Source organism: Mesoplodon bidens (genome assembly GCF_964165515.1).
Source record: "Mesoplodon bidens genome assembly, contig: HAP1_SCAFFOLD_329, whole genome shotgun sequence".
In the NCBI taxonomy this organism is placed as follows: domain Eukaryota; kingdom Metazoa; phylum Chordata; class Mammalia; order Artiodactyla; family Ziphiidae; genus Mesoplodon; species Mesoplodon bidens.
In genome coordinates, this window is record NW_027671589.1 from 205,497 (window position 1) to 229,194 (window position 23,698).

The following is a 23,698-nucleotide window of genomic DNA, read 5'->3' on the forward strand; positions in this document are numbered from 1 at the left end:
CCACTGCAGAAAGAAAATCTGGATGTGTGTGTGAGAGAAGAGTAGTAGTAAACGAGCTTGGAGAGTAGGGCAGAAGAAATACTGAATAAAGCATGTGGGACAGGTAAAAAGTTTAATTTTTATTCTAAAGTGATGGGAACAGGTTTTGGGAAATAATGTGATATGATTCATGTTTTTTTTTGTGATTATTCTGGCTATTGTATTGGTTATAGACTATAAGGATTGGGGCAAGAGGGGAGGAAGCAAGGAGGTTGTGGAAGAGGCTGCCTATTGCATTAGATGAGGCAAGCAATGATGGCTTGGAGTAAGTAAAGACGGCAAGAGTAAGGTGAGAGGTAGGTGGATTCAGGATGTATTTTCAAGTTAGACTGGCAAGAATTTCTGATGGACTGGACACAGGAATTGTGGGAAAGTGAGAGTTCAAGGATGAATCTAACATTTTTGGCCTGAGCAACTGGATGAGTTATGGAGCCAGGAAAAACGGGAGTGCAATGGATGGATCAAAGCAAAATATTTAGTTTTATTTGCTAAGTTTGAAATGTCTATTATGCATAGATTGGAGATATTTAGTGGGAAATTGGAATTAGGAGTCTGGAGGTTAGGTGAGTGCTTAGGGCTAGAAGTACGAATTGGGGAATCATAAGTCATCTTCCCATTCAAGTAATGGGACTAGATTAAAACTCATGAGTAGTTAAGGTAGATGGAGAGTGAAGGGGGCCAGGAATGAGCCTTAGGGCATTCTAAAAGACATTGAGGGATGGGAGGCATCACCAAGGGAGACTGCCAAGGAATGGTGAGTGAGGAGGGGAGAAATCTAGGAGAGGATGGTGTCCTGGTAGCCAGTGAAACAAAATATTCATTCTGGAAATGATGAGGTTCATTTCCCAAAGTTTCTTGAATTGATGATCATTTGAAACTTGGTATTTTAAAAAGAGCTTTAGCAAACAGAAAAGAGAATAATTTTCTATCATGAGTGATTGATTGCAGTAGCATGGGGAATGGAAAAGTTGTGAAAAGGGAATCAAGAATCTATGTAAAAGACAATTTTAAACAAAAGTATTCATTTAAAAAACAAGTACACAATATTTAGACATTATATTTTGTCTTTGTGTCAACAGCAGCTACAGCATGCTGTAAGTGAAAGATGAAGGATTATAGTTTAATATCAAATCAGGGAAAAAGGTGAAATAGTTGAATTCTTTGTAGATTTTTAATAGATTTCAAACCTCTATTGGTTTTGAATAATGCCATATTTCAAACATACTTTTCTAAATAATCATAACAATTTTAGAATCAGAATAAACCTTATATAACCTTATATAAAACTTATTTAAATGCACATATAGTTCATTTTTACGGGTAAAACTAGGACTCTGGTCTTCTGATTACCAGTACTATTTCTTATTGCAACACACTGTTTAAATGTATAGATGATTGAAAAAAAGAGCATACCAGTGATCTCTTAAATGTTTTACAAAATATTAAGTAATTACAATTAGGGGAAATAAAGCTCATGAGGATTAAATTACAGGAAGAGTTTATAAGAGGGCAAACAAGTAGGAGATGTTTTTCCACACAGATAAATATGAGGTTTTAGTAGAAAATGACCAAAACTGCATTTATAAGGTCATGATACTAGCTAAATGAAATAAAGACAACCATCATGTAAATAACATATAATTTTGAAGGTGAATTTTGAATATGGAGACTGGTACAGATTAACATCTGATTATAATAAAAATCAGACAGGCAGGGTAACAAGGTCTTCTTCATCCAATCACAGCTTATCAGGAATAAGGGAACCTCTTGATACTTTGGTATGTGCCATTTTAGGACAATGAACTTGGTACAAAGTGAACACCTGATACAAGAAATAGTTTAGAAACATAAATATGATTCAAGAAATTCATGGATGGTGAAAGCTATGTTGGATTATTTCAAAAAGTTAGGGATGACTTGGTTAAGTAACTTCTCTTTTTAATAACAGAATAACTGTCACATAAAAGATCTCACTATGCCATTGACAAAGATAAAATCCCGGGACGCCATGGCTTCACAGTCTAATAGTCTAGAGATACAATGTCCAGTATAGTGTCCATTAGTCACAAGTGGCTATTAAATACTTGAAATGTGGGCAAGTTTGACTTAGGAACTGAAATTTTAATTTTATTGAACTTACATTTAAAAATTTAAAAACACATGTGACTAATGGCTGTAGTTTTTCACAGCACTAAGAACATTTCCATTATCATGGAAAGTTCTATTGACCAGAGCTGACCCATAACCTTTTTACTTAATTTTACATTTATTCCTCTTTGCTAAGAAAATCCTCTCTCTTACTAAAAAACAATATTAGCAAGATGGTAGATATAAGCTCAAGATGCAAAAATCTATTGGATTTCTATAAACCAGGAACAAAGAGAGAGCTTAAAAATTATTTAAAGTGGAAAAAAAAACTACCTAGGAATAAATCTAAATAAAAATGTGCAAGACATTTATGGAGAAAATGAAACCTTATTGAAAGATGTTAAAGAAGTCTTAAATAAATGGAGAGGAACATCTTGTTTATGGATTGAAAAGACTCATCATAATGGTATAATTTTTCCCCAACTTAATTTATATAGTCAATACAATTACAATAAAAATACTTAATAGAGGTTTTACAGGATTGCCAATTCTGAAATTTATGTGAATGGTCAAGAACAGCTCAGACACACCTAAAAAATCCATTCATCCCAAAATGGTCCTGGAAAACTTAATTATTCATAAGAAAACAAAGAAATTGGATAATACAGACAAGTCGATTGTAAGTGCATTAATGGCTTGAATATAAAACAAAGATACACTAGAACTTTCAGAAGAAAATATACTATATCTGGGTAGCATTAAACTAGGGAAGGACATTTTAAGTAGAACAAAAAGACACTAAGCTAAAAGATAAATTTGATTTCATTAAAATTGAGAGCCGCTATTTATCACAAGACAACATTAAAAATGTTAGAAGGTATGAAATAACTTATTTGTGTCATATATAGCTGACCAAAGATTATTTGCTTGTATTTAAAAAACAATACAAATAAGTAAGAAAAAGATAAACAGTAGAAAAATGGACAAAAGATATTCTCTGGACTTCACAGAATAGGAAACATAGGCAACTGTTAAACAAATGAAAGGATTCTCAGCCTATCAGTAATTAGAGAAATACAAATTAAAATTGTTATGGACTGAATTGTGTTCCCTAAAATTCGTATGTGGATGCCCCATCTCCCAATGTGGCTGTTTGGAGACAGGGACTTTAAAAACATAATTATGGTTGAATGAGGTCATAATGGTGGGGCCCTAACTGATATGACTGGTGTCCTTGTAAGAAGAGAAAGAGATAAGAGGGATGTATACACACAGAGAAAAGGCCATGTGAGGACATAGCAAGGAAGCAGTGGTCATCTGCAAGTCAAGGACAGAGGCCTCAGGAGGACCCAAAACTGCCAACATCTTGAGCCTGGACTTCCAGCCTCCAGAACTGTGAGAAGATAAATCTCTTGTTTTTTAAGCCACTGAATCTGAGGTATTTTGCTAGGACAACCTGAGCAGACTAATACAAGGAACAAAAGACTAGAATGGCCATTCTAACTGGTGAAGCTATAGAGCAAAAGGGCTGAAAATTGATTCCATAACTTTGGAAAACATTTTGACATGAATTTTTAAAGTTGAATATTTGAATTCCCTACAACTCAGCAATTCTACTCTTAGTATGTCTACTCTTTTACTTATGTTAAATCTTGCACATGTGTACCAGGAAACATTAAAATAAATGTTCATGGAAGTACTGTCCGTAATAGGCCCCAAAAAACCCAAATATCATTAATAGAATAATAAACACATTTTCTTGTATTTATACAATAAAATATTATACAGTAGTACAAATGAATGAACACTAGTTAAAGTAAAGTGGATGAACCTTAGAAACATAATGTTGAGTAAAAAAAGCAAGCACAGAAGACTAAAGTATGATATCAATTTTATAAATCTCAATAATAAGCAAAATCAGATAAAAATTATGTGGATGTTCAACATAAAGCCAAGATCAGAGTGATTTCTTTGGTGAAAGCAGGAAGGTGGGATCAGGGTAGAGAACAGAGAGAAGACTCAGCAGTTTTTATTCTAGTTCTTAGTTTTGGTGGTGTGTTTGCAGGAGTTTTTATTATTTCTCATAACTTACATACAATTAAATATATTCTTTTGTAGATTATCTAATAATATTTAAAAAATCAAAATCCATTATATACCAAAGATAACCCCTAGACATTAATTATAGAGAGTCCACTTTGAAACAACATACATAGTTACTCATACATCTTCTGTAGTTGAAAGCTTTTAGCTATGAAATTCTTCCCCCTTCATAGGAGGACTTTATGTTCCATAATGAAGGAAAATTGTTCCTACTTTAGGACAATTTGCCTTCTTTATTTAAGTGATACTAGCCCTTTGGCTGCCTAGAAATTTTAAAAACAACTGATAACTACATCTACTGCCTGCAAGAGAATAAAGGAAAAGGAGCATAGGAGGCAATCTCATACATTACTGATAAACACACACAAAGACAATATTGGTACAAAGCTATTTCTCCATATAGCAACTCTGAATTTTATTAATAAATACCTATATATATATATATATATATATCTCAAACATTAATAAAAGAATAAAATCCAATATGAGTACATTTGCTCTTTTTTTGCAATTAGTTCCAGGATTCTATTTTAGATTATTACTTCATATCTGCGAGAGTTGGGTGTGTGTTTGTGTGTTTGGTTTTATGGAAGTTGCATTGTGCTAAATTTTACATTTCTTTCTAGAATTAAATGGCTTTTGTTATCCCTTGGGAATACTGAAGATAGCAACAACAGATTACTACCTACCGGTGGAAAAGTATAAATAGCAATTTTAGCTGCTAGTGATTCTGAAATTGCCCTTAACTTTGTCCTTCTAAAAATGCTCCAAGAATTACGTTTTGCAAATCCACAGATTTACTATCCATATTCAAGTCATTTACGTGGACAAAGAATGTAGCCTGCGGTATCAGTACAAAGGATGTTATAGCCATCAAGCCATCAGCCACTGAAGCCACCCCCAATGCTGCACCCTGAGGGGATTCAGGATGGAGAACACAGGATACTGGCCCTAGATAATTAAAGTGCATATCAAGGGAATGATTTCCATGAGACCAGATTCTTGCATCTCACCATATATAGAAAAGTGCTAAATTTATTTAATTAAGATGTCTAGTTTCTTTAATTAACAGTAATCTTTTGATGTTCCAACTACCTGGGTTTTTTTTTTTTTTTTGCAAGAACCCCTAAATATCCTGTGCCCTCCCTTACCTCTTCGGAACAGTCCCTCAGAGCTATCTGAGAGGTTGTCTCCTGATTTAAGTCCTCAGTATGTCCTCCAAATAAAACATAATTCTCAACTTTTAGGTTGTGCATTTTTTTTCAGTCCACATTTAATTGTATGGCTCACGTAGGTACTATGCCTAGATGTAATGGGATGAGCTGTAAATTATTAAAACTAGATAAATTCTGTCAGCTCTACCACTAGCTGAGATCAGGCTTTCATCTCTGGATACTTCTGTCATAGACCATGGTAGATATGGGGTCTGTGTTGGTCTTAAAATTATTCTTAGAATTGTGGGGACTCATTCATTCTTTCAGCAAATTTTATTGCTTATATTCTATGTGTCAGTTACAGTGCTGGGTCTTGAAATACAGAAGTCAACACACGAAAATACAAGGATAAAACACATTTTCTACCATATTAACTTTTTTCATTCATTAATTCATCCCTAAATCATTCAACACGCATCTTCTTATTGAATACTGATGAGGGGTCAAATGCTAGGCTAAACACTGAGTATATAACTGCAAATGAGATGGATAGGCCCTGACTTTGATGTCACTACTATCTTTTGTCCTGCCATATAATGGCACAGCTTCATTATTCCCTTTACCCTAAGTTTTTATCACAAATTGCTAATGAAAATAAAACTGTTAGTGGAGTTTCAACATGCATAGGTAAATGAGAACACAGAACTCCCCTTTCGCATGCCCCATTCTTCTCCTTCTAACTCCCTATGTGAACCCACTTTGTGCCAAGACCAAGAATTTGTGCCCCAATAAGAACCAAGCTGATTTCCTCACACTGACTGGGGCTATTACTCACTTAGAAGACATGATGCTTAATTTTGATAAGCAACTAGAAGACCATGGAGACAACCTATAATCTTGTGAGAAAATACTAAAAAGGGTTAATGTGCTGTTCCACATGTCTAACCTGCTGGGATTAAACCACAGGCACCAAGATAACCAAGTGTACTTGGCAACAATGAGCTAAAAATGAAAAAAAAAAAGCATCATACTGTTATTGTATTCATTTTCCCCCAAGGCACTCTCTGATAAACATCACAACCTCTAAGGGAATTGAGAACAACTTCCTTGTGGGGTAGGTTAGATATGCATCTTTTTCCAAGCAGTTATATCATATCCAGCTATCAGCACACCTTATTTAAGGTGATTGTAATGTATGAGATTAAATGTTCCTACCTGATTGGAAACCTTCTTGTCTTCAATTCATTGGCTATACTGGATTATTTTTCTTGGGTCAGACTTCCAGAATTCTACCAGAAATCGTTCCTTTGGGGAAACAAGGCCTTCCCAGAAACTCAGGAAACTGAAATGGAGACAGCAAGAGAGAAGGAAATTATTTGGACATATAGACCTCAATTGTTTGGTTTTAAGTAAATGTCCCAGCAAACATCTTCTACATGGTTTAATAACTTTAGGGAAATTCACAGTTTATAAGTTTGTGTACTCATAAACTGAACATATTATGATAAGAGTACAGGTTGCATTTTGTGTCTTCAACTCAAGCAAAGACTTCAAAAAGGCCCAGTTATCCTTTGTTCATTAAGACACAAAGAGAGGGCAAAAAGGGCAAGTTTCTAAGTCTTTTTCTTTAAAATTTACTTCCTTTCTTCAGTCTTCATCAAGATCTCCAGGAAATTAACTTTACTAAAGTTAATTATTCATAAAATAAACATACGAACCTGCAGAAGACTATCTCACAGGGACCTGTAATGTACAATATCCATCGCATACATGCACCATGAGCTTGTCTTTTCTAGCACTGGCATACACAAAACTCTGTGTGTGTGTGTGTGTGTGTGTTTGCACATGTGTGTCTTTTTTGTGTGATGGAGCCATAGGGAGAAAATAAATCTATTGGCTGCAATTCAGTGATGTAGAAAGATTTAAGGGTAAAGGAAAAGGCTACATCAAGTGAAGCAATAAAGTCATGAGGTTGTGCTTCCATAATAATAACAATAGCAGTCTTCTGTAACCAAGGGAGCAGGCCCCTCAAATTATAGTCACACCTGTTAGACCATCTGCCCATAAATTTCACACTCTCATTAATGGAAAACAAATGGCACTGTCTCTCCTTCCCTTTGTCCATTGGCTATTCTCATAGAAACGATTTTTCTCTTCAAGGTCGTGCTCTTTCCTATCTGTTTCAAAATATTAGGATTTAGGAGGGGTGATACATAATGTGCCATGCCTTGGTACTTGTACCAGTGATGGCTCTGTAAGGAGCACTGGATTGTTAGGAGGCTATAAATTGAATTCCCCTAGAAGCAGAACCTGAGGCAATAATTTGAATGCCAACTGTGCATCTGGGAGGTGCTTCCAGAAAACTCAGAAGTGGAGTGGGAATTGAGAATGGAGGCATGGAAGGAAGCCAACAGAGGTGCATTACTGAATCAATTACTCCTGCAGGAAACTGCTGCCAGTACTTCAGGGGAGTTCTGTGAAACTCTATAGAACATGTCTCAGAGTTATCCCAAGAATTGGTGAGAAACTTGAAGTACTTATCTTCCAGTCCCCTCTGTCCTTGGTTGAAAGCTACACCCAGATACATTAACTCCTGTACATTTCTGGTTGCCCTAAGGTGGATAATTGCAGGTGGTAGCATGAGTCTATCAGCATATACTGGAATGATGAGTGCTGGGGAGATATGAGTGGAGCATTGAAACCATCTAATACAGTGGGGGCAGGAGATATTAATTATTGGCTTGCAAGTCCAAATGGTAACCTTAAATTCCTGGGTTAATGGTTTTACTTTGAGGTATTTAAGCATGATGTATGAGTAAAAATTTCCTCTATTAAATCAAGTTGAAGATCCTAAGTCCCTAATCTTCTGGAAAACTGTGGGTATCTTTTTAACAGATTTTTGAAAAGTAACATGATTAAGATTTCAAACTGACCATTCATTCATTCATTCACTCATTCAACAAACATTTATTGAACACCTAAAGTAGGCCATGGGTTAAACTAGGCACCAGTGTTACTGTTACTAAAATCATTATCGTGCCACCTAGAAGTCAATGTATTGTGACACTCAAATAAGAAAATCCATAGTTACCGTAAAAATTATTACAGAGTGCTATAGGAAGACACGGTAAGACCTTAATTCATGCTGTGGACAGTAGTATATGGGGGATATCAGTAGGGCTTCCTGTAGAAGGCAATGGAAATGGATATGTAACATGAAGGAAGGGTGAATTTTTGAGGAAAAGAGAAGATAAATTCATGTTTGCCAGAAAATGAATGGTTAAGGATCAGTCCAGAAAGGAGTTCCATTCATAATCAGTATAAGAAATGTCACTGGGGCTTCCCTGGTGGCGCAGTGGTTGAGAGTCCGCCTGCCGATGCTGGGGACACGGGTTCGTGCCCTGGTCTGGGAAGATCCCACATGCCACGGAGCGGCTGGGCCCGTGAGCCATGGCTGCTGAGCCTGCACGTCCGGAGCCTGTGCTCTGCAACGGGAGAGGCCACAACAGGGAGAGGCCCGCGTACCGCAAAAAAAAAAAAAAAAAAAAGAAATGCTCACTGGAGTGTAAGAAAAGAAGACAATGGAGAGGGTGGTAGAAGCCAGACCATGAATGGTCCATGTATGTATAGGAAGTGCTGTGGTGTAGTCTTTGTGTTCCCCTCCAAATTTATACGTTGAAATCTTAATTTCCAGAGGTTATAGTATTAGTAGGTGGGGCCTTTGGGAAATGATTATGGTATTAGTGCTCTTATACAAGAGACGCCCCAGAGCTCCTGAAGCTCTTCTGCCATGTGAGGTTACCATGAGAAGTCTGTGACTCAGAAGAGGGCCCTCATCTGACCATACTGCCACCCTATTCTTGCACTTGCAGCCTCCAGAACTGTGAGAAAAAAATGCCTGTTGTTTATGAGCCACCCAACCTGCACCATAATCTTACAGCAGCCCAAAAGGACAAAGAGAGTTTGGATGTGAGATTTTACTCCAAGAAAGATGGGAATCCATTGAAGGATTTTAACTGGTAACTTAGAAGAGAGAAAAGTTTCATAACACAATCAGGTATTTTTATAAGAAAAAGTTGTTTCATTTTCAGAAAGATCACTCTGGAAATGCTGTGACTAGATTTTTGGAGAAGGGTGATGGCAGTCCCGGATATAGAAAGATGAGTTAGTAGTCCATTAACGTAAGTCAAACAAGAAAGTGGATATAGAAAGTGTGAATTTGTGGCTGAGTGTTCTTTTTTTTAGCACTTGAAAAATGTTATGTCAATGCTTCTGACTCCAGAGTTTTAGACAAGAAATATGCTGTCATTGGAATTGGTGTTTCTCAATAAGTAATGCATCATTTCTTCCTGTCCACTTTCAAGATTTTTTTTGTCTCTACTTATCAGAAGTTTAGTTATGACGCGTCATGGCAAGGATATCTTTGCGTTTTTCCTCTTTGGGTTTGTTCAGATTCTTGAATTTGTGTTTATGTTTTCTAAAAAATTGGGAACTTTTTAGTCATGATTTCTTTGAATACTTTGTCAGTCCTACTTGCTCTCTTTTTTCATTCTGGAACTTTGATGATACGAATGTTAGTGCTTTTGTTACTGTTTACAGGTTCTTGAGATCCTGTTCTTTCTCCCATCTTTACCCCTCAGTCTATTTTTCTCTGTACATGTGGTACATTGTATTGATCTCTTCTAAGTTCATGATTCTATGCTTTATAATCTCCACTCTACTCTTGAGCAAAGTTTTTTGATTGTTGTAGTTTTCAGTTCTACTGTTCTCATTTGTTTTTATTGTTATAGCTTCTAGTTCTTTGTTTACATTTTCTATTTTTCCCATTTCTGCCAAGGAAAACATAATTGCTAATTGAAGCACTTATGTGACAGCTTATTTAAAATCCTTGTCTGATCATTTCAACAGAAGTTTTATCTCAGTGTTGGTGTATGTTTATTGTCCTTTCTCATTTATTCTGTGATTTCCTGGTTCTTGGTGTCATAAGTATTTTTCCATTGTATTCTCAACATTGTGAGTTATTATGTGACTGTGTATCCATTTTAATTTTATTATTACTTTTTAGAAGGAAGTCATCCTATTTGAGGCGTAGTATGAGGACTGGGAGGTTACGTACAGATTTCCATTGGGCCCTACTGACGATACCCCAGCAAAAGTGGGCACTTACATTGTCTCACTGAAGACAGATCAAGTAGAAGTTCAGCTCCTATTGGCCTTTCTGACACCTTCCCCTCAAAAGTGGGAACATTAATATCATTGTGTTGCCTTTTAGTAGGAGTGGAAGTTCATCTCCCCAGTAGATTTCTTGACACCAGGGGAGGGGAGAAGTGAAGTGTTTGCTGTCCTTCCTCCCACTTCATTGCTTCTTGTTGATGCCGGGTGTGGGTAGAGGGTCAGCTACGTGCTTGCCCCACTGACACCAAGGTAAGAGGAAGAGAACTACCAACTAGCCCTGCTTGTGCCATCTCATTCTGTCTTACTGCCTCAGGATGGTTATGGGGATTCAGCACCCCACTGGGTCTCACTGACACCATGTGTTGGCGGTTAGTGGGGTGCCTACTCCCTCCAACCTGTAACATCCTATTCTTATTGATGTCAGGGAGAGACGGAGGCTAAGTCCCACCATTGGACCCCACGACTGTGTGAGGGCAGCCCAGTGTTAACTAGCCTGTCAGGCACCACCTTTTAAAGTCTGTTTGCTAATGGAAAGGGGTGGAGGCTCAGCTCACCACTGGACCACACTGAAACAACCCTGGTGGGGAATCAGAGCGCTGGCTCTTCTGGAGGGCAGGAGTGGGGTGGTGTGGAAGATCAAATCCTACCTTGGCCCAACTGAAACGACAGGACATAGGGGATGGGTGCAATATTCCACTGGCACTTGGCTCGAGTAGTGTGTATATTCCACTGGCACTTGGCTCGAGTAGTGTGTATATTATTGCCCAAATGGTCTTCTGTCTTTAGCAACCCCTTTCCTCATACTTTGGCTAGGGGGAACAGGGTTTTGTGTTTTTTTCGGAAGCTTTTTTGTCTGTTGTTCTGTTGGTGGTTATTGATTGGGGGTTCCTGTAATAGCCTCTCCAGGATGTATGGGAAGCAACAGGAAACACAGGGGACTCATCACCATGTTATTCCTCAAGTCCCAAAGTCCCTAGTTAAGTCTGCCTTCTCATTTCCACCTTTCAGCGTCTTCCTATGTTTGTTGTTATGTTCAAGGTTTTAGTTTTAAGTGGGAGAACCTGGGAGAAATGGGCTACTTCATCTTCTTGGAAGCAGAGGTCTGGAGGCCTACTGATGTTAAAAAGTACTGCTGACTGTAAGTTAAAATTTGATGATATACACCTTGCCCTTTAAGAATTATTCTGCTAGATGATGTGGCTTCCCAAAGTTGCTACAATTTGATTTTCATACTTCTAAAAGCCAAGTGTTTTGCTGGAGTTGAAATTTAAAGATAAGCAAGAGATGAGGCTAAGATGATCTATGTGGTAACAGATTAAAGTTGGAAACATCAATATACGTTCATGTTTAGCTTAATATTGCTTCATATTACCTTAATACACATGGTTATGTAGAGAGATACTTATAGATATGTGCCTATACATGGGTCATGTACACACATATTATCTCTTTGCTCTGTCACCTGACAAGATCTAGAAGCAATGACATCCAAGCAGCAATTAGTACACCCCACACCCAGATCCTCCTGTCTAATACCGTTCTCCACTAAAAAGACCTAGTTATCCTTGAAGAAATAGCTGATTCTAGGACTGGGGCAGTAAATATACAAGATTTATAGACAAGACCATCTTATAGTGTCAGAAAGTTCCAAAAAAATATATAGGATGGGGATACCTCAGAGTGGCACAAGAGCCAACTGAAAAGAGTTCACAAGGGTCAGGACTAGAGCAATTTGAGGAACAAAGTAACTAAAGTAGAATTAGATTATAACCCAAAGTATAAAATAAAAATCCATGAGTTCTTCTGATATAAATAAATAATTGGATACATAAATAAATGCAGGAGAATAGATAAATCTCCAGTGCAAAGGAATTCCAAATAGTTTATGTAGTACTCCATCTGAAGCATAACTCCCTATTCCTTAGTTGTGGGCTGAGCATATTGACTTCCTTCCAAAAAGTACAGCATGAAAATGGGAAAACAGTAATCGTACGATGGAGAAACCTGAAAAACACTACCTCAGCCTGGTGATCAAGGTCGACCTCAGCATTCATAATGCATATTGATACTTCGTACACTTGATGTGATCTTACAGAATGACCCTTCTACTCTGTGGTCTTCCTCCCCAAAACACATAATCCCAATATTATCATGAAAAATGCATCAAACAAATTCTAGTAGTGGGTATCCTACAAAAAACTAACTACTCAAAATTGTCAAGGTCATCCAAGGAAAATATGAGAAGTTATCAAACCCAAGAGGAGCCTAAGGAAACATGGCAACTAAAGGTAATGTGATGTTTTGGATGAAATCCTGGAATAGAAAAAGGACATTATTGTATGCATAATAGTCCACTGCCAAATCCATTAATCCATTAGCATTTGCATTGATCTTTGTATTCCCTTTTACTACAGGAGTTAAAGTTAAAAGTCCATGTGCACTACAGATAGCATTTCATTTCTTCTCATCTTCTCAAGTACTTCACAGCACTGCATTTTCTACAACCCATCTACTCCTTATGAATGATTCTTGCCAAAATTCAACCTCATTCTAGACTAGTAACTCCAACTTAAAATGTTAAAAACTATACGTGCAACATGAAAGCCTCCCTCCTCCCCTAATCCCTGCATATCTTCTTTAGCCAATTCATGTCTGAACTTTTCAAAATTGTTATCTTCATATATTGTTTCCATTTCCTCATGTCCCATTTACTCTATAAGTTACATCCATCTGACTTCTCTCACCGTAATCTCTTTGCCCACTGTCCTGAAATTTTACTTATGGAGGTCACCAGCGATCTCCATGTCAGTATAGCCAACGAATAGTTTTTGTCCTATTTCTAGGCTTTTTCCTTCTTTAAAAAAGAAAAAGAAAAACAAAAACCGTTTTTTTTTTTCTTCTATGCTTTTACACTCTCATCATCTTCTGTCTTGGTATATTTTACTGGCTTTCTGTGTTTAATCTGATTTCTAATATTCTATTAGTTTCCTTTATCTTGAGTGGAATAAACCAGTATATGAAGGATTATTCTCAACAGCTAGTTCTCATAATAACAGTACTAGGAGCAGCAGTCAATACTCTGTAATGCTTATCATGTGCCAGACACTATTCTAAGACACTGTTTAAATACATATATATAGACACACACAAATATATATGAGGTTTTCCTCCTCATAGGCCTATGAATTAAGCCTATTATTATACCCATGTTACAAATGAGAAAACTGAGGCAATGAGAGGCCAAGGTCCCATGATCAGTACATGGTGAAGCCCCGCCTGCGTTGATGCTGGAACTTTAGAGTAGACAGGATAAATAATGTCTCACAGATTGGCCTTAAAAGTGAGCAACATTCAATTAATGACTTGTTAAGTATCAGAAAAAAATGGAACATTTTAAATTGAATGGGAACTACTGAGTCATGTATCAGTAACTAAGAATGACTCTTATTGAATGAAATTATTTTTCATTATTCTTTTGAAAGAAGAATATTCTTGTGTAAGTGTTTCACAGTTGTTTTTTCATTCACATATTTATTCAGTTATTGGACCCACATTTCCTACACACCTTCTATGTGCCAGTGTCTGCTGCCAGCTGTTTTGCAAAATCAGAAGAAAAGGAAAGGTAATTCCTTTTCACCATTGCCTCAGCCAGTATTTCTTCTGTAATTAAAATTGAAAGCTTTCCCCAACAGGTTCTCAGAGGCTCTCCCAGAGAAACAGATTTCTCTTTTCCTGTATAATTAAGCACAAATTGTAAGGTGCAGGGCTTGGCCATAGAGGGATGGATGGTCAGAGGTGTTCCGTGCAAGGCTGGGGGACGCTTTTGTGTTTGGTTAGCTGTTAGGAAATGCTAATTTCCTTTTCTCTTGCCATTAGGCACTAATTCCCTGCTGTGCCAGAATTTTTTTTGCAGGCTGGGGCCAGAAAGGTGAAGGGAGCTGTACAGCACAAATGCCACAGAATCACCTGCACCAGGAAACTGCTGCTGGGCCAGGAAGGTGATTGTTCACCCAGCGTTTGTGCCAACAATGTACCTCACAACTCCTTTTCTTCTCGTCCTTGGGAGCAGGCCTAAGAGTAGGTACTAAATTCGGTCTCTGACTGTCTCAGGTCGCTAAGCGTGTACCCTACACACGAGGTTCCAATAGCAATTAAGCATCTAATCAAAATCTCCTAGCTCAGGAACAAAAGCCAAGGCTTAACTCTTTCCTGGGCTGCTGACTGCAAGGAGATCCGTGTTGCCTGCCTGTCAGAGCCACGTGTCTGCGTCCCCACATCTACTGCTCTGAAGGGGAGACAGCCCACAGCAAGCTCCCAAGCCCTACAGCACAGATACCCTGAAAGCTCGGGGAGGCCAATGTGTGTTCCTTCTGCTTCTCACAAACACAAGGCAAAACGGGCTGCACCCACATCACCCTAACACCTCTGCCTCTGCAGGTCTCATCCCAGAAACGCCCTGTCCTTTTAAAGAACCAGGTGGCCAGAACTGTGACCACAGATGACAATTTTTCTGCCATTTTATTTTAGCCCTATGCAAAGAGCCTCTAGCGTGGCCCTATGACTCTGTCCGCCTGGTGTTGACACCTTGTATGATCACCACCTCCCTCTGAGCATAGACAGGACCTGTGACTTTTTTCTAAACAATTGAGTATGGCAAAGGTGAAGGGGTTTGGCAGATGTTATAAAGGTCCCAAGTCAAAAGGGTAAATCAAAAAGGAGATTATCCTGTGTGGCCTTAATCAGGTGAAAGCTCATAAAAGAGGCACCGGGCCTTCTACAGGCCAGAGACCCTCCTTGCTGGCTGAAGCAAGCAGCCACACCGAAGAAGCCCACAGGGAGGAACTGCATTGCCTCTAGGATCTGGGGTGGCCTCCAGTGACAATCAGCAAAAAGCTGGGGACCCCAGTCTTGGAGCAACCAGGATATGAATTCTGCCAATGACCTGAATGAGCATGGAAGTGCATTCCCCCCAAGGCTGATGTCCACATGAAAATGTGGTCCACCCAACACGTTTATCAGAGCCTGGTGAGACCCCAAGCAGAGGACCCAGTGCCTGGACTCCGGACCCATAAAACCTGGGTTGTTTTAAGCCACTCATTTGTTACTCAGCAAACAGATAACTAATACAATTCCTAAGCATTCAGATCCTACATTTTTAAATGACTGGTGGCTCAGCTGTATTGCAGCCATGGTCTTCATCATTAATATCTTCAAATCACCAGCCAATTAATATATTCCTTCTATGCATTGCCCCTTGGGTCCATGGTGCATATTTTTTGAGACCATTGAGCTCTTGAGGTCTTCTGTCAATCATTTCTCATTTCTTCTCAACCTTGCCTTTTTAGTCACTGAGAGCCCATATTGCAAAGAAAGATCTTAAAGTGAGTAGAAAACTACATTAAACAAAAAGATATGGATCCTATGCTTGACACACAAATATTACAAAAATATATTCTTTTTCTTTTAATCAAGCCTTCACATGCACAAAGAGAAAATCATATTTTATTCCTGCTTGTCTTAAGCCTCATGAAGCCTTCAGTTCATAAACTTCTAGAAAACTTTCAAAGTTCTCAACAAATATGTTTTGTAGTTCAGATCATTTTAGAAATCAACTGCCATATACCAATAGGATTTTTTCCCCATGGAGTTTGACAAGCTGAACCTATTTATATGGAAGAGCGGGCCAAGAAAGGCTAGGATACGTCCAAAGACTCCAAACGCCAGATATGAAGAATTATTATAAAGTGATACTTTATAGTATATTATAAAGTATGATGTTGCCACAATGATTTAAAAAATAATAAACCAACAGAATAAAAAGAGGTGCCCAACACAGGCCCATGCATGTATTGAAATCTGATATATGGAAGATGGGACATTACAAATCAGAGGGGAACAATGTTCTATATACTGAATGGTACCCCATGATAGGTTCCCAATATAGGGGTGGGGGATAAATAAAACGGAAGAAATCGTCATTTAGGAATTTAGTTAACTACCAAACAATGAAAAGAAAAAGAGGTAAAAAAAGGTATAAGCCAGTATTTTTAAACTATAACACAGTAAACAGTTATATAAATCATGTTATTCATTGTGTTTTGCAATCATTTATCATTTTAAAACAATCTAGGGTTAAGAGAGGCTGACTGACCTTTTAAAATATATTAATTACTGCCTATGATTCAGCTCTTAAAAATATATGCTTAATTTGTGATTGAGAAAGGGGATTCATTTTAAAAAATAGCTTTAACATGCCTTTGGCCTAACAAAAGCCAAACATGGGATGTATTTCAAAATCATAGGATTATGAAGATTGGACGCGAGCATGATGAAACAAGATTGGTCATGAATTGATAAGTACTAAAGCAAAATAATGGGCATCTAGGGATTTATTATGTATGTGTGTGTTTGACATTTTCCATAACTAAGAAAGTATTTTAAAAAAGGAAAGAAAAAGAGTGTTTGGTAAAGCACCTCAAGTAAGAAAGTTAAACAATAAGTCCCCTACATACAAATGAGTTCCATTCCGAGAACGCGTTCCTTAAGTCCAAATTGTTTGCAAATCCAACAAAGTTAGCCTAGGTACCCAACTAACAACTCGGCTATATAGTACGGGACTGAAATAGGTTTATAATACTTTTCACACAAATAATACATACAAAACAAACAGAAAAAATAAAGAAAACATTTTTAATCTTACAGTACAGTACTCTGAAAAGTACAGTAGTACCAGCTACTTTACCTACGCTTTTACGCTTGCTTCTGGACAGCCTGGGCTTGAAATAAAGATACTGTACTACTGTCCTCTATACAGTTCTGTAAACTACACAAAAGCACAACCACTCGTAGAAGATGCATGCACGTGACAATTTACCCCAGACACTTGAACTTACGTGATTGGACATGCGAATGCATGTTTGCATCTTTGAAAGTTCACAACTTGAAGGTTTGTATGTAGGGGACTTACTGTACAGAACTTGTGTGCTATTATTTTAAGAAAACACACATGTATATATGTGCATATATATGTGTATATATAGGCATAATAAAATGTGCATAAAAAGTTATGTTATATATATACACACTCACACACACATATATATATGCATATATACATAATTAACATAACTTTTGGGGGCAGGCAAGTCTACATTCTTACACAGTCATGTTACAGGTGAGGATCCTGATCTCTCCTGGGTGGTTATCTTCTGTTTGCCCTCCCAGGTCCCCTCTCCACCCTTCTCTGGTGAACTGGAAGGGTGAGGTTGACAGGATCCCAGCCCCTGAGACTTCTAGCTGGGTCTGGGCCATGGAGAGCATCAGAGAGATGTGAGGGAGGGAGGAGGAAAGTGAAGGCAGGGGATTTGTTTCCCTGGCTTTCTCCCTGCTAGATAGCCTCCAAGTGGGCTAACTATGACCTTTTACTGAAGGTTACTGTACCTCTCAAGAAGACCAATTCTCCAGGGGTCCTTTTTCTGCTGCGGTCCTGAAACTGATCCCTCTCTTCTTCCCTTTGGACATAGAGATTGTCTCAGCTCAGCTGCTCCTAGCCCCAGATTCCTGCACAATCCCTCCTATGGGGCTGTACTCACACCCTTGTAACAGTTTTGTGTGCCATCTGTTATCTATTAGGACCCTAATTACCACCCTCTTCATTAAACAATAGATGGTACACAGTTATTATAAATAGAGATGGGGAGATTATTATTCTCTACATTTGCAAATCTTTCCAGTATTGCAGTTATGTCCTAGGTGATTCCCAAACTGGACACAGCAGACATAGGAATAAAGGAAAAGAGAGATGTGCAATTGGGGGTTATCAACTAGATACTTACTGGTCCACAAACCAGTTCCTTTTGCTAATAGACATGGAGGCAACTGAGAAGACAGTCCTTTCTCTGAAAAGCCCCAATTGTGAGAGCAATTCAGCTCTTCTAACTTTCCCTATATCTGAACCTAGACTCAGTGCTATAGGACTATTAGAGCACATCAAATATTGCACTATAGTTACCTGGATACATGTATTTATCTCCTCCAGTAGGCTGTGAGCAATTCAAGGAAAAGAGTCCGTCTCATTCAACTTTATATCCTTGCCATCTAGCACAGTGTCTGGCATATAACAGACACAGTAAATGTTAATTGAATGAATAAACGCCTGCTTGAATAAATGAATGCCAGTGGGGCCAGTGTGTTCCATAGCAGGGCTCTAAACAGAGGCTCTTCTCACCTTCCAGTCGCCATCTGGCTTCCAAAAGCAGCACCAAATCCAAATGTGACCTTGGTACCATGGAATAAAGAATCTTTCTCATCTGAATCACGCTGGCTACATCTGCCTGGCTACAGTCAACATAAGGTCTTGAGGCTGAGACACACCTTCATTTGTCAAAAGGGGGAGGGGAGCAGATGGCAAATGAAGGTACTAAAGCTCATTAATTCCTAATGGAGTTGTCCTCCTGGATGTAATTAGAACAACAAGAAGAGCCAAAGGAGGAGGGTTTGGGAAATAAAGTAGGCAGCTGGAAGAGGTTTATGAACGGTATAAACCCTCAGGGAGCTTTCCATTAGAGAGAATAATAATGTCCACACTTCACAATGGCATAGTTCTCCTCAACCAGCAAAACACATCTGCATACATTATTTCAATAGCGTCTCAGGAAATGATTGTAAGACACAGAGGAGAGTTTTATTTTTCCAATTGTGTAAATTTAAAAAGTTAAACTTCTCCTCAGAGAAGTTAAGCCACCTGCCCTGAGTAACATGGCTAGAAAGTTATAGAATAAGGATGGATTTCAAACATTCTGACACTGAATTTGGTCTCCATCCATTCCATGGCTATAAACGGAGAGAGTGACCTTCAGACCAATTCTAAAAAGCATGTGACACTCCACCCAGCCCAGCTATTCCACAGCATGCTCTTTTCTTCCATGCCCACTACCAATCACTTAAAGACAACCAGTTGCCTTCTATTTTTGATTGGCAAGTGGGACACAGAAGTTCTTATGAGCCTAGAGTTTTTATTTCTTTATGTCCCCATGGAAGACCTCAAGCCAAGAGAGAAGGGAACTCTTCCTATTAGACCTGGTTAACTGACTCCATTTCTTCCCACTGTTCCCAACACAAAATAAATTTATTCAAATATGTAGTTGCATTGAAATTGAGAATTACATATTGTACTTTGATCTTATAGGAAGTGTGCAGCATAAAGCTGAGATATCAGCATTAAATGCAGAGACTTTATAACTAAGGGCTTGCTAGTAAGCCTGGGTTTTCATACTCAGGTCAGTCTACCCAAAAAGAAGTACGTTACTTGAAAATTGACTCTTTGCATTAAAGTAAACTTGCCCCTTAAAGTCTTCTTCTTCCTCTCTCAAAGACACACAGCTGACTTAGTTCAGAAGCAAGCTGAAAAGAGTAAGGAAGATGTTCTATTTAACCAGCATCAATTGCTTATAACTCTCCTGTTCTCAGCATCTTTTCCCCCCAAGAAAGCATTCAGCCAACATTTTTATTGGACTGATGCCCAGATTGCTCCATTAATTCATGCAACTACCTTTGTTGGAGTGCTCCAGGCATTATTACTCATGAATCCTACAGAGCACAAATATATCTCTAAAAATACTGTCATTTGTATTACATATGACCTTAAAGCATCTTCATAAATTATACCTTCAAAGCAAACTAGAGAGCACTGAAGTCTTTTGCTATGTTAGTCATCTTAGTTTCACTAGACCCATTGTCTTTTCTTTACATATGCAATGTGACTAAATTGGTTTTACTGATCTGGGTCCTTCAGATTCATCAACTTTATCTTAAAGTGTATAAGATATATGATCTTTAAATCTGTAATGGTATCTTTCTGCTCTGTGGGTTTCATTGGTTCAAACTTATCTTCCAATTATGTCTTCCTGAGATGTATTCTAGCTATGATGGGGGCTTCTAGGCTGTGGTTTGTTTCTGGTACTGTATCTATTAAGTAATCAAACCAGAAAAACAACAAAAATTGTGCTTTGGCTTCATATACATTAGACCATTTAACATGAAACCCGTCCATTTTCAGAGATTTGGGCAACAAATATAGTCACTTAATTATTAAATTAGTTAGCTTATCCTAAACAATTGTCAGTAGCCCACCATGGTAATAAGAAAGTTCTTTCTCAAAATAATTACCATTTGATTTCCAATTGCTTATAAAACGAGCACTGTTTTCTACCCCAAATTTCCATGAAATCTTTTAATAAATATTCTTGTTTCATATTAGGAGTTTAAATGAATAAGGCATTATTCACATAAAAGAAATAAGTACTTTGATCTACTACATTATTTTCAAAAGGAAAGTAGAACCACAATGTATGATGATATCCTGAACATGATCTGGGACACAAAAAAATCAGTATTATCTGTGAAACCCTGAGCAAAATTTCTCTCCTTTGCGGACAGAAAGCAACAATGTCATTCAGCTATTTACATATGGCCCAGATACTAATGAGGAACTGTTTCCTGCTTTCTGTGAAGGAAAAGTGAACTATGAATAAATATCACTGGGGTCATTATCACCTGCACACACAGGTAACTGGTGGCTTGCAACAAATGAGTGTCATAAACAAAATGGATCTGTAGCAGGAAAATCTGTCTTAAGGCATGATTGGGGGTAAAAGACTAACTGTGGATAAATATTTGTGGTGCCTGGCAAAGCTCTCCAAGTTCCAAGATGATGAAAGACCTTTCACACATATATGGAACTTCCCATGAGAGTTCTAGAGCCTTTCAACCTCAGAATATATCTGGCCTATCCTCTTTTCAAAAGGTAAACTGACAGGATCTTGGAGAAATGGGAGTTGAACCTACTCTTAGAGATCTTCAGAGAAGAGGAATTTCAGCTTCCTGGCTTAACTATGTTGCTTCTATCTAGTTTATTTTACATGGCACACTTATCATGCTTAAAAATCAGCCCAAGTCCACCTGTTAATTTTTTTTAGCAGCATTCACTCATTTATTCAATAATTATATACTGAGCACCTCTTATAGTCCAGGCACAACTTTACTAGCTGGGATTCAAGAGAGAACAAAAGAGACCATAATTCTTCCTCTTGTCGTCTTTATTATTCTAGCAATAAACTGTTCAATTCCCAGTAACATCCTTATTTCTTGTATGAAATTGGGTCAACTTCTTTGACCAAAGCTAGTTTTCTTAGAATTTAATTCCTTTAACAAAAAATTCAGCGACATGAAAACCAACATTAGTTTTGTACTCACAATTTGACAGCATTTGGGGCTGGTTCTTTTTTATTATTTGTCATTCTCATGTTTCCTAGAGGGGTACCCTGAACTGAAGAACAGTTTCCCTCCATCCTGGAAGGATACCAGTTCAACCGCATACACATCCCTGAGGGACACAGGTGGAATGTGAAGAAAGAGGGGGCCTAGCCAGCCATATGGCCCATTCAACATTGGGGAAAAATGGAATTGCCTTTACATCAAGTTTCCTAGGGAGGATATAGGGAAAGCTTGTACAGAATTACTACTCCAGCTAATCTGTAGCTCTTGCTACTACTACCATTGTCCTTTGACCTCACGTACATTAGAATACTTGGTCCTCACAGCAACTCCATGAGGAACAGATGAGAAAACAGGCTGGCAAAGGTAAGTGACTTGTCTACAATTAACAGCTCTGACAAATGGCGGTGCTGAAATTCAAACTTATTTCAGGGGTCCGTCTCATGAAAAACCTATGATGTTAGTTATCTAATAAAACCATAGAAAGGGAGGAAAACCTAGGCAGAACACTCTATGACATAAATCACAGCAAGAACCTTTCTGACCCACCTCCTAGACAAATGGAAATAAAAACAAAAATAAACAAATGAGACCTAATGAAACTTAAAAGCTTTTGCACAGCAAAGGAAACCATAAACAAGATGAAAAGACAACCCTCAGAATGGGAGAAAATATTTGCCAATATTTGAAGCAACTGACAAAGGATTAATCTCCAAAGTTTACAAGCAGCTCATGCAGCTCAATATCAAAAAAACAACCCCATCCAAAAATGAGAAGACCTAAATAGACATTTCTCCAAAGAAGATATACAGATTGCCAGCAAACACATGAAAGGATGCTCAACATCACTAATCATTAGAGAAATGCAAATCCAAACTACAATGACGTATCACCTCACACCAGTCAGAGGGGCCATCATCAAACAATCTAGAAACAAGAAATGCTGGAGAGGGTGTGGAGAAAAGGGAATCTTCTTGCACTGTTGGTGGGAATGTAAATTGATACAGCCACTATGGAGAACAGTATGGAGATTCCTTAAAAAACTAAAAGTAGAACTACCATATGGCCCAGCAATCCCACTACTGGGCATATACCCTGAGAAAACCAGAATTCAAAAAGAGTCTTGTACCACAATGTTCATTGCAGCTCTATTTACAATAGCCAGGACATGGAAGTGACCTAAGTGTCCATCGACAGATGAGTGGATAAAGAAGATGTGGCACATATATACAATGGAATATTACTCAGCCATAAAAAGAAACGAAATTGAGTTATTTGTAGTGAGGTGGATGGACCTAGAGTCTGTCATACAGAGTGAAGTAAGTCAGAAAGAGAAAAACAAATACCATATGCTAACACATATATATGGAATCTAAAAAAAAAAAAAAAAAGGTTCTGAAGAACCTAGGAGCAGGACAGGAATAAAGACACAGACGTAGAGAATGGACTTGAGGACACAGGGAGGGAGAAGGGTAAGCTGGGTGAAGTGAGAGTGTGGCATGGACATATATACACTATCAAATGTCAAATAGATAGCTAGTGGGAAGCAGCCGCATAGCACAGGGAGATCAGCTCAGTGCTTTGTGACCACCTAGAGGGGTGGGGAAGGGAGGGTGGGAGGGAGACGCAAGAGGGAGGAGATATGGGGATATATGTGTACGTATAGCTGATTCACTTTGTTATAGAGCAGAAACTAGCACACCACTGTGAAGCAATTATACTCCAATAAAGTTGTTAAAAAAAACGTAGAAACGAATTAAACTTTAACCATCATTATTTCATCCTATAGAATGACATAACCCAAGAGAAAAAGATAGAGGTGTTGAATATCACTCATGCATTTTCAGTTCCTTCTGTGAATCTTA

The 23,698-nt window shown here is 38.1% G+C and overlaps 1 long non-coding RNA gene across 3 annotated transcripts in view; it reads right to left on the reverse strand.

The window, feature by feature from the left end:
• The window catches only part of LOC308611236, a 177,313-nt gene that overhangs the window by 15,764 nt on the left and 137,851 nt on the right, over positions 1-23,698 (reverse strand). For 2 of the 3 annotated variants that reach the window (XR_014014802.1, XR_014014803.1), the window contains one exon: positions 6,600-6,726. The exons of the other annotated variant lie outside the window; for it this stretch is intronic. This is a non-coding gene — a long non-coding RNA (uncharacterized lncRNA). The remainder of the gene's footprint in view (positions 1-6,599; positions 6,727-23,698) is intronic. 3 annotated transcript variants of the gene reach the window in all.